Genomic DNA, 10,558 nt, shown 5'->3' with positions numbered 1-10,558 from the left:
TCTGCTGAAAGCAGTATGGTGCCCGCATGGAAAAAAGGCGCAAAACTATTGTCTGCCATTGCTTTCACGGAGGGAGGGGCAACTGACGACACATACCCAAAACCACCCGCGACAATGTTTTTGCCCCATCAGGCATTGGGAGCTTAACCCAGAATACCTAATGAGCGGCGGAGACTGTGGGAACAGTGGGATAGCTACCCACAGTGCAATGCTCCGAAAGTCAATGCTAGCCTTGGTACTGTGGATGCACCCCACCGACTAATATGCTTAATGGGGATACACACAATCTACTGTGTAAAATTGTTCTAAAAAATCGACTTCTATAAATTCGACGTAATTTCGTAGAGTAGACATACCCTTAGAATAATAGAAATGTTGGGCTGGAGGGGAACTTGATGGGTCATCCAGTCTCCTGTTCTGTGGCAAGGCCGTGTATAGCTAGACCATCCCTGACAGGTGTTTGTCTCACCTGTTCTTAAAATCCTCCAGTGATAAGGATTCCACAACCTTCCCTGGAAGTCTATTCAGGAGCTTAACTATCCTTCAGTTAGAAACCTTGTTTCCCAATGTCTAACTTAAATCTTCCTTCCTGCAGATTAAGCCCATTACTTATCCTACCTTCAGTGGACCTGGAGGATAATTGATCACTGTCCTCTTTATACTGCCTTTAACGTATTTGAAGAGTGTTGCCAGTTTTGTTTTCTCAGGACTAAACAGGCTCATTCTTTTTTTACCTTTCCTCATAGGTCAGGTTTTCTAAACCTTTTATTGCTTTTGTTGTTTTCCTGTGGAATCTCTCCAATTTGTTCACATCTTTCTTATAATGGGGCACCCAGAATTGGACACAGCACGCCAGCTGTGGCCTCGCCTGTGCCTAGTAGAGAGGGACAGTTACCGCCCGTGTCTTACAAAGGACACTCCTGTTAATATATCCAGAATGATATTCGCCTTTTTCTCAACTTCATCACATTATTGATTCAAATTCAATTTGTGGCCAATTCTAACCCCCAGGTCCTTTTCAGCAATACTACGGCCGAGCAAGTTATTCCCCATTTTGTAGTTGCGCATTTGATTTTTCTTTCCTAAGTGAAGGACTTTGCACTTGTCTTGTTGAATACAGACCAATTCTCCAGCTTGTCAAGATCATTCTGAATGCTCATCCTGTCCTCCAAAGTGCTTCTTCTCTCTCCCTTGTTGCCTTCTTCTTTCCTCTTTCTCTGCTATTTTTAATTGCAGCTTGGGGAAAGAAAGACAAAGAAATGAATGTAACACTTCATTCTGAAAGCTGGAAGATTTGTGGTCATTCTGATACCCTCTTGAGATGAGTTATTGAGCCTAGGCCCTGGTGCCAAAACAGCCCATTTTCTCGTTCTCATGAGGCTCCACCCTTGAGGTTCACAGTTGCATAGTCTGTGAGTAACCTAGTCTTTGATGAAGGTGTGCATTATGACTAGACCTGTACAAATAATTTGGTTTGGTGACTGAACTGAAAAATTGCTATTAAAAAAAGGATGGGGAGGAAGTTAATTGTAGGTTGACCAGAAATGAAAATTTTTCAAATTTAGTGGCAAAATACAAATCGAAACCCTTTTGTTTCAGGTAAAATGAAATGTTTTGTTTGACTGAAAATTAAACATTGTTTTGTTTGAGATTTTTTTTTACCCTTTTAAAAATAAAATGGAAGTAGCATTCTAAATGAAAAGTAATTTCAGATTGACCAATTCAAACATTTTGTTTAAAAATGTCAACTTTTTCAGAAATATCTGTTTTTTCTTTTCCTTTTTTCAGCCAAAATGATTTTATTTTTATTATGGTCGACCTGAATATGGAAAAAAGCATTGTCCAAATTTTTTTGCCCAAATCTAGTTGTGACAGAAGATTGGTCTGTCTGAAGTATCTCGGGTTAATTTCGGGGGGGACCTTGAAGCTTAACACCAAAACCTTGAATCTGACCCGTTGTTTTATGGGAAGCAAGTACAAGTGGAGTATCAGGTGATATATCATCGGACGCTGCTGTTGTGGGTTTAAATGTACTGTGCTCAGCTCTTTTGTAGCTGCCTGATTTTCTGTTACTATGTGCATGATGATAAATGACACTGCCAATGGCGAAACTGCTTCTACACTTGAAATGCAGCAAAACCCTATTTTACTGGTGACATTTTCTGCCATTTCAAGTGTTCTCTGTTATTAAAATGTTACAAATGCATGGTTTTGCATTTAGATTAAGATGCCAATTAACTGGTAAAAAATTTTCTCTATGCAATATACAATTTTGTCATAGTCTTTTTTCATCCTGGGGGGGGGGGGGGAAATCTCTCAAAAGAGAGTCAGTCAGTATATGCACTAGGTTTAACTTGCACAAATATGTGAATACAACTAGAAATCCCAACCCTCCATGTATAAAAATGTTTAGAATAAGTTTTTGGACTTTATTGACACACGGGACGGAAGAATGTGCCTTGGGCTCAGAAATGCTGAATAGCTCAAAGTCATAATGGCTCCTTAGTTACTCATCTAATGCTTATAGTTTTACAGCTTATTACTGTAATCCCTGTTTTTAGCCCTTGCTGAGCACATTATGGACACTTGTAAGGTGTGTAGAGTAGAGGACAGAGCTGAACAAAAAATTGCAACTACTTTATTTCGTGACTTGGCTTCTCTTTCTGTTTGCAAAATATCCACATGAACAAAGCATGAGCTCTTAGAATTCATCCATTACTGGATTTTATTCAATGAAAATCTTTTAAAATTATTTGGCTCTGGATTGTCTGGAATTTGAGCTGTGTTGCTTAGTAGTAATTGATCAGCTAAACCACATGATATCATTTCTATTCCCTGACAGAGTGAGTGTGCAAGTGGAACCCACTGGTGTGTGTGTTACGGATCCCCCTCTATGCCTGATCTGAAGGGGATATGAATTGTTACAGTCATGGTTCTTCAGCTCAAACTGAAGCAGCTTGTGCTTTTAGCTCTGGAGGTGTCTGGTCCAGCTCCCAATTGCTGGCCAAGCTGGCAGATATCACACAAACACTTGTGGCAAACAAATATTTGTGTGGAAATTTGGCTTTTACAAATTATGGTACATGGGTATAAATCCTCCCTTCCCATAGAAAAGTACTTGGGAAGGTAAAAGGAGGCAGCTGGAGGAGTTTTGTTGGTTTCTGCCTTGATCCAACCCAGAAATCAGAGGGCTTCCACAGGGAAGAGGGAACATGTATTGAAGCCTCCTTTCTCCATTCTCTCTGTTTTCCATTCCTTTGCTCTGCTCTGTGCCATGTCGTGGAGAGCCCATCTTGCATACGGTCAAGAACTGAAGTATACACTGCTATTTGTACAAAGTGTTGCAATATCAGGAGCTTCCATGTTTGTTACATTCACACAAGGTTCAAAATAGTGGGCTCCAAACAGAGAGGCAGCTCATTGTGTGCACTATTCTCTTTTTCCTAAAATACAATATTTTGTGCTATTTTTCTTACCTTATCAAACATTCAGTCCCCATTAAATGCAAAACAAGCTTTACACATTGCAAGACAGTACATAAGGCATCCAATAACTGTACAGTTAGAAGTTAAATTTACAATCCATGCTAATCAGTTTTATTAGTGGTTACTGCCAACCCCCTCTCTCCCTATTTATGGGCTGTTTGCTGAATAGGTTGCTCAGTGTGACCATGATATTGGCTTCCTCACCTGTTTAGAATTTTGGAAGATGAGGGGGTGCATTGAATTATTTTATTAGCCTTTCACCAATGGACGCCAGATTTTACATCTTGAGTTTTTGCAACGGAGCGTGAGTTTGGGGGAGGCTTTGTGGTCTCTGTTTGTTCTGAAGCCAATAAATGGTACAGTAGAGCTGGCAGCTTTCATTAAGGAAGCACAAAGGCTAGGAGTGGTGCAGATCAAGATTGAGAGGCCTGGCTACAGTTTTGTGAGGAAGCATACGAAGCACCTAAACCTTTTCCCATTTAAAAAAAAAATACTAGCTTACTATCCAATTTGCACCTTTCAAGAAGAATATCGTACTAAGGGGATATTTCCTATGACTGCCAGGTAAATAATTTTCCACTGAGAATGCCCATTGCAGGGAATGATGGAGACAACTGGATTTATTGGCACTACAGAATTTTATTAAATAAATGTTAATTTGGGGAAGGGTCTGGATGTTCCAATCTGGAAGTGAAGAAGGGGGAAATGAGGGAGAACCACAGAGCAGTATTATCCAAAAGTAGTTATTGTCCCCCTTGTTGGCCCCTATGTTACTCACATTTACGTCAATAGGAGTTTTGGCAGAGACTTCAGTGTAAGCCAGTTATCTATGTGCTGTAACTTATTTCATATTGTTAACAGTCCAACTCATTCTCCAAGGTCCCAGTCCTGGGAATCATGAATGTTCTGAATGGGGCTATGCATTTTACCAACACCGTATTTCCTCTTCCTTTTACATCAAGGGTGAATCTATAATTTACAGGAGCACCAACTGCTGTCTCTGAAAGCTGCCTGCCTCCTGATTGTGGTGTATTCCATTATGCAACAGGATTGTAATAAAAACCCAGCCGCAGCTTAAATGGCTGAACCAACACATTGTACCTCTACATTCAGTCCCGCTTCCACTCCCTACTGTGTACATGGTGCAGTTGCATTAAAGTACTTGACCTCATGTCCAGAGGGCTGACAATACTGTATGCAGTGTAGTTGTAGCCATGTCAGTCCCAGGATATTAGTGAGACAAGGTGCGTGAGGTTGTTTTCCCAGACCTGAGGAAGAGCTTCTGGGTGGCTCGAAAGCTTGTCTCTCTCATCAACAGAAGTTGGTCCAATAAAAGATATTATCTCACCCACTTTGTCTCTCTAGTCTCCAGTACAGCAGCCAGAATGAGTTGCCTTTGCAAACCAGTTGCTATGAAGAACTCAGAACATACCTATCCATTCTCTGGGGCTCAGGGAATTGCTTTCATCATGGGCTAGGTACCAGAGTCTGATGGCTCTTGTCCAAAGTTCAAGGGCAATTACTCCCTGTCTGAGTGATTTAGCTGGTGAAATGTGAAAATCTCTATTTGGGCTCACTCCATCTGACTGCTTCTTGGTTTTAGGAATAAGTATTGATCTTAGAGCTCCTCAAGAATGCCTCTCCTCCCCTCCAGTGCAAATTATTAAATTGGTAGTTATTATCAACCATGCAGTAAATAATTATAATTCAATTATTTCCATAACCAACTTAAAAAAATTCTAGTCTGATGACTCTTCTATAATTTAAAAAAATGAAAAAATTGCAAACAGGGAGATGAGGATGCTGCTGAGGGAGATGGAATAAAGGAGCCATTTGTCAGTGTAATTAACTGTACAGGGGCCACCTACCTTTATTATTAGTAATTATTTGGCAGTTTATAACTTTCCTGGGTTTTCAAGATGAGAAATTTCATCACTGTTCTAGCTGTCTACCACAGCCTTGTTTGGAATGAAGATATACTGTAGTACATCAGAGACCTGAGTGAGCCTGGATCTGTTCAATTTGCACAAATTTGTTTGATATTTCTCAGCACAAGTTCCTCCTTTGCTTCTCTTTTTTCCCTTTTCCAGAATTGGCAAATTCCTGCAACACAAGTCTGTGAATCTGTGCCCACAGAATGAAGCCATCAATCATCTTTTAGAAGGTAATCAACTTTTGCAGGAGAACTTGGAGAAAGATGACCTGAAAAATAAGGCGGGAAAGAGCATTCTAAAAGAGCTTGTGTATCAATTTTTGGAACATTTGGGAGGGGTGACAGACACAGATAATGGCCTAAATCTTGTCAAGATTTTCAAATGTGCCAGTGTTCTGTATAATGTCGTTTTACACATGACAGTTTATGCCTATACTTCATGGCCATGGACAATGACAGTATGCTGGAACAGTTGTTGAAAGCACTACTTTCTTATGTCTGGAGGCCTGTGGTTCCAGGCCTGTGGTTCTTAGGTCTGGAAGCCTGTGATTAGTCCACAAATTAAGCAAGTTTTCTGGCCTCCACATGAACCTGTGAGAATATTTCTCCATATAGCAGAAATGGCGTTGTTTGCCAAAATTTGTGATCTCTGCCTGGTGTAGGATCTCGAAATAGCATTTTGCAGGTCAAGGTTCAAGAGCCTTAACATAACATCACATGCACTTGAAGAATAATAATAAATAAACAAACAATTTATTTAAACATCTATTTTATGGTCGTGCCTAAAGCAGAGGTGGGCAAACTACAGCCCCCGGGCCACATCCGGCCCATGGGACTGTCCTGCTCAGCCCTTGAGCTCCTGGCCGGGGAGGCTAGCCCCCTCCCCCGCAGCCTCAGCTTGCTGTGCCACCAGTGCTATGGGCAGTGGGGCTGCGAGCTCCTGCCGGGCAGCGCGGCTGCAAGAGCTGCCGGCCTGCCCTGGTTCTCTAGATGGCGCGGCGTGGCTGGCTCCGGCTGGGCGGCGCGGCTGCCAGTCCTGGTGCTCTGAGTGTCATGGTAAGGGGGCAGGGAGTGGGTGGGGGGGGGTTGGATAAGGGGAAAGGGGGTCCCTGGAGGCAGTCAGGACAGGGAGCAAGGGGCGGTTGGATAGGGGATGGGGTCCTGGGGGGCCTGTCATGGGGATAGGAGTCAGGGGACAGGGAGCAGGGGGGGTTGGATAGGGGCTGCGGTCCTGGGGGGGTGGTTAGGAGACAAGGAGCAGGCAGGGTTGGATGGATCAGAGGGTTCTGAGGGGGGCAGTCAGGGGGCAGGAAGTGGGAGGGGGTGGACAAGCTGTTTGGGGAGGCACAGCCTTCCCTACCCGGCCCTCAGTACCCAGCCCTCGGTACAGTTTAGGAACCCCGATGTAGCCCTCAGGTCAAAAAGTTTGCCCACCCCTGGCCTAAAGTCTACAAAATAGGTTGGCTCCATCATGCTTATATCTGACTATCACCAGAGCTAGTCTCTTGGTTTTATAAGTGTATAAAATTCACCAGTTGATGCCCAATACATGAAAAACAGAATCCCTGGATCATTTTTAAAAATTCTCTTGCGTCCATAAGTGATCAAAATACCTTTGTAATATGTTTGCATATGTCTGATTTTTACATGACAAGTGTGTCAAGTACTCTCACAATTTATATTTCCGAGGATCAAGACTTTTTTTTTTTGCTTTTTCTTCAGAATTATGTAATTCTTGTAGTCCCTTTTGAATAGGTAGTTTTTCTGATAATGGTGCCCATTGTGATGTACTGTACCTCCGTTTTTGACTATCTCTAATTATTGTAGGAAACATACCACTATGGTAGATGAAAATGTTCTGAATTTATTATGTGGTTAAATGTCGTAGTGGCACAATGAAACTTTGACTCCCTTCTGATGGGGGGGGGTTTATTGATCATTTGTCTCTAAAGGATGTTAGTTGCTAATTGCTAACATAGATTTCAGTAAAGTGAGATACTGTCTGTAATGTGTCCGTTTGAGTGAAGGCTCATTTTTGTGATTAAAATTGATGTGTTTTTTAGTTTACATAAAATTGTTTTGGATTTAAGATATTAAAGTTTGCATGAGTTTATACATTATAGCTCCTTAAAAACAACAATAAAATAAAACAGCCTATATTTGGGTGTGGTTAAAGGGAGAATGCCCTTTAACTCAAAACTCCCCCCCCAAAAACTCAGGAGTATTTTAGTTGTAAAATTCCAACTGCAGATTTTTTTGTCAACAAATCCAGACACTAGACAATAGTGGAAGGTATTGGGGCTATTTCTGTAACATTATCCCCACATACGAGACAGCAGCATTTTACAAGGCCAGAAGATAGGGAGCAATGTAATAGCCACTAATTACATCATTTTCCACAGGAACAATTTTAACATGCTATTTAGAGTCTTCAAAATGGCCCCAAATAGGTCTTACAGTTTAAGACACTCATTATAAATGCTGTTCAGCTACTCACTTAAACATTGGCACCTCGGTTTAGGCAGCTTAATCACTCACCAAGCTCTGGCTAGGTCAGTCTTGGAAAGTTGCTATACATCTTCCCCTCGCCCCGGTCTCACTTAGTGACAGAAATTGGGGAGGGGGGAGTCATAGTAGTGGTGGTCTTCCAAGCTCCACCTACAAACCAAGAGTTGCCCAATAAGAAGAGATGCCACTCCATCTAATAATCAGTTCTTATTAATGTGATCCTCCCTCTTCTTTTTTGTGTGCTTTGATGAGCAGTCTAATAGTTAGGAATGCTAGAATTAAATCATAATGAGAATTTAGCATTGACACTTCATTAAGATTAAAGGAATCGGTTTACTGCGCTCTGGGCCATTGTCTGAGGCTGGTAGCAGACTCGGGCAAATATTGCATTGGTTGACACTCAGTTTTCAATATGTGAACTATCTCTGGAACTATAAGGGTTCAAGATTTCTTTTTTAAATGGTGGGTTTGATTCTGGAGCACAAGGTAACACGGTTGAAAAAAACAGCATCAATCAATCACTTTGCCTAGTTACCGTAAAACAATCCAGTGTAGATCATGCTCTCATTTTTGTCCCAGTGTTGAAGCACAGCTCATGGCAACATCATTGCAGTGAAAGGAGTCCTAGTTAGGACTGAGTGCAGTTCCTTTATCAGGAGGAATAACTGTTATTCAGGAATGGAAAGCATTTGCTCAAATCTTCAAACTAGCTAAGGCTTCTTTGCATTGTTTTAGCAGTGCAAAGCAGCCAGAGAGCCATATGGGGATGTTCCCCCATAAGGAAATCCATGAGTGGTGTAGGGAAGGAATAGTGGCTCCCACATCTTCTCCCTTTGGTCCCTAGCAGAAGGGGACATGGCCAGAAAAAAGGTTGCCTCTGTGCTCAGCTGATATTTGACTGGAGGAACAACTCCTTGAGGCTGTTGGTAGCTAAGCATAAGGTAGAGCAGCCTCAGGGCTGCTCTATATATTTTCCCAGAAGTGGAGGAGGAACTTCCCAAGATCAAAGACCTGCACAGTTAGTTTAATGCTACCTTTGCTCTTCTTCCATTGACCTCTGCCCAACACATCTTGGCCAATTTGGAGAATCTGAGCCTCTGCCTCTCAGGAACAGCCACTACTGTCTCTAACACATTCACAGTGCTTTCTTGAAGAACTGGAATATAAGAGGGAACTGATTGAGTCACTCAAAGCAGTGCAAGGCAGGACATTTCATCTAACCTACCCATCCAAGCATCAATGGTTACCTGAGGTTTACTGCATTGATTTCAGAAATTAAATTCATGAAATGATGGTCACTGATTCATGCTTCTTTAAGTGTATTTCATTGGGGGGGGGTTGCATATTAAATTAGTAGCATGTTTTATAGAGATGACTGTAGTATATATCCTAATATATTTCACTTCTGATTCTTAGGCCCTGTCATGGATAATCATTAGGCCTGATTCTGTTCTTGCACTGATTTTACACTAATATAGAAAACACCATTGATTGCCATGGAATTATTCCTCATTCATTTCAGTGTTGGAGCAGAATTAGGCCCTTAAATGGGAAGGTAGCAGGGAAGCATGTTTTTAAGCTATTGGTAGTATTATAGCTGGGGCTGGTAGCAAAGCTGTTGTTAAATTTGCCCTTCACTTCCCACTATAAAACCCAATTTTCAGTTGCTTATAACTTAACCAAACTGTAACCATTTGGATTGAAATTTTCCATGCCAGAGAATGAGGCTGTGAAAATGCACCTAATCATACCCCGGTTACAAATTCTGAACTTTTCTTTGAATAACTATAGCACCTCCATGCTTTGGAAAGGGACTTGAACTTTGGCAGGAGGGGTAGCCAGGATGTTCCTTATACTGTCCCTGTACAAATCTGCCTACATTTGGCCAAGTTATAATCCTTTGAAAAACTATAATTTGCATGTGCTCAGTAGAGGCTTCTGGGATTTTAGAAGCTAACTGCCCTGAACATATCCCATCTGTGCTGGGCAAGTTCCACCCTAGGGCTGACCAGGCCTTTCCCTACAGTTGCAACTCTGGGCTGTGCTGGGTCCAGGCACCTGAACTAAGAGCAGGGAATCTCTCATTCCTTTGCTTTCACTAACCACCAGTTTGGAGGAGGCTGTCTGATTCTGAGGCAGAGGGGAGAAGAGCCAGACCTATGGGGGGCATTAGGGCAAATAGACTGGGACAAGAAGCCTGTGGGGTGACTAGGACAGGGAGTTGGGGTGGTGGGAGATAGTGACTGGCTGGGTAGGAGACAGGGAATGAGAACCCAGTCAGCAGGGAAAAGAAATGAGGGAGAGCAAAGACAGATTGGATTAGGAGTTGGGGTGTGGGGAGAGAACTGGGATTGATGGGGCAAAAAGTTTGGAACAAGGAGCTTGGAGAAGGAGACTAGGGAAGGCAATGGAGGCTGGAAGCCATAGGGGTGGGAGGCATATGGAGGCTGGGGGGGGGGTGCGGGGAGAGAGCAAATATCTGTGAGACAGTCTTGCAAAGTGTGTGTGTGTCATTCCCCTCTAGTCCTGATTAAAATAGGAAGACACACTACTGTTTTGATCAGTTAGTGCTGTTCATTAGCTTAAGTGGTAGGGGTCTGTGTGGTGGATCTAAAGGTTCCAGGTTAACCCT

The sequence above is a fragment of the Caretta caretta genome, chromosome 7, assembly GCF_965140235.1.
Source record: "Caretta caretta isolate rCarCar2 chromosome 7, rCarCar1.hap1, whole genome shotgun sequence".
NCBI classification, from domain to species: domain Eukaryota; kingdom Metazoa; phylum Chordata; order Testudines; family Cheloniidae; genus Caretta; species Caretta caretta.
Note: the sequence above shows the minus strand (reverse complement) of the source record.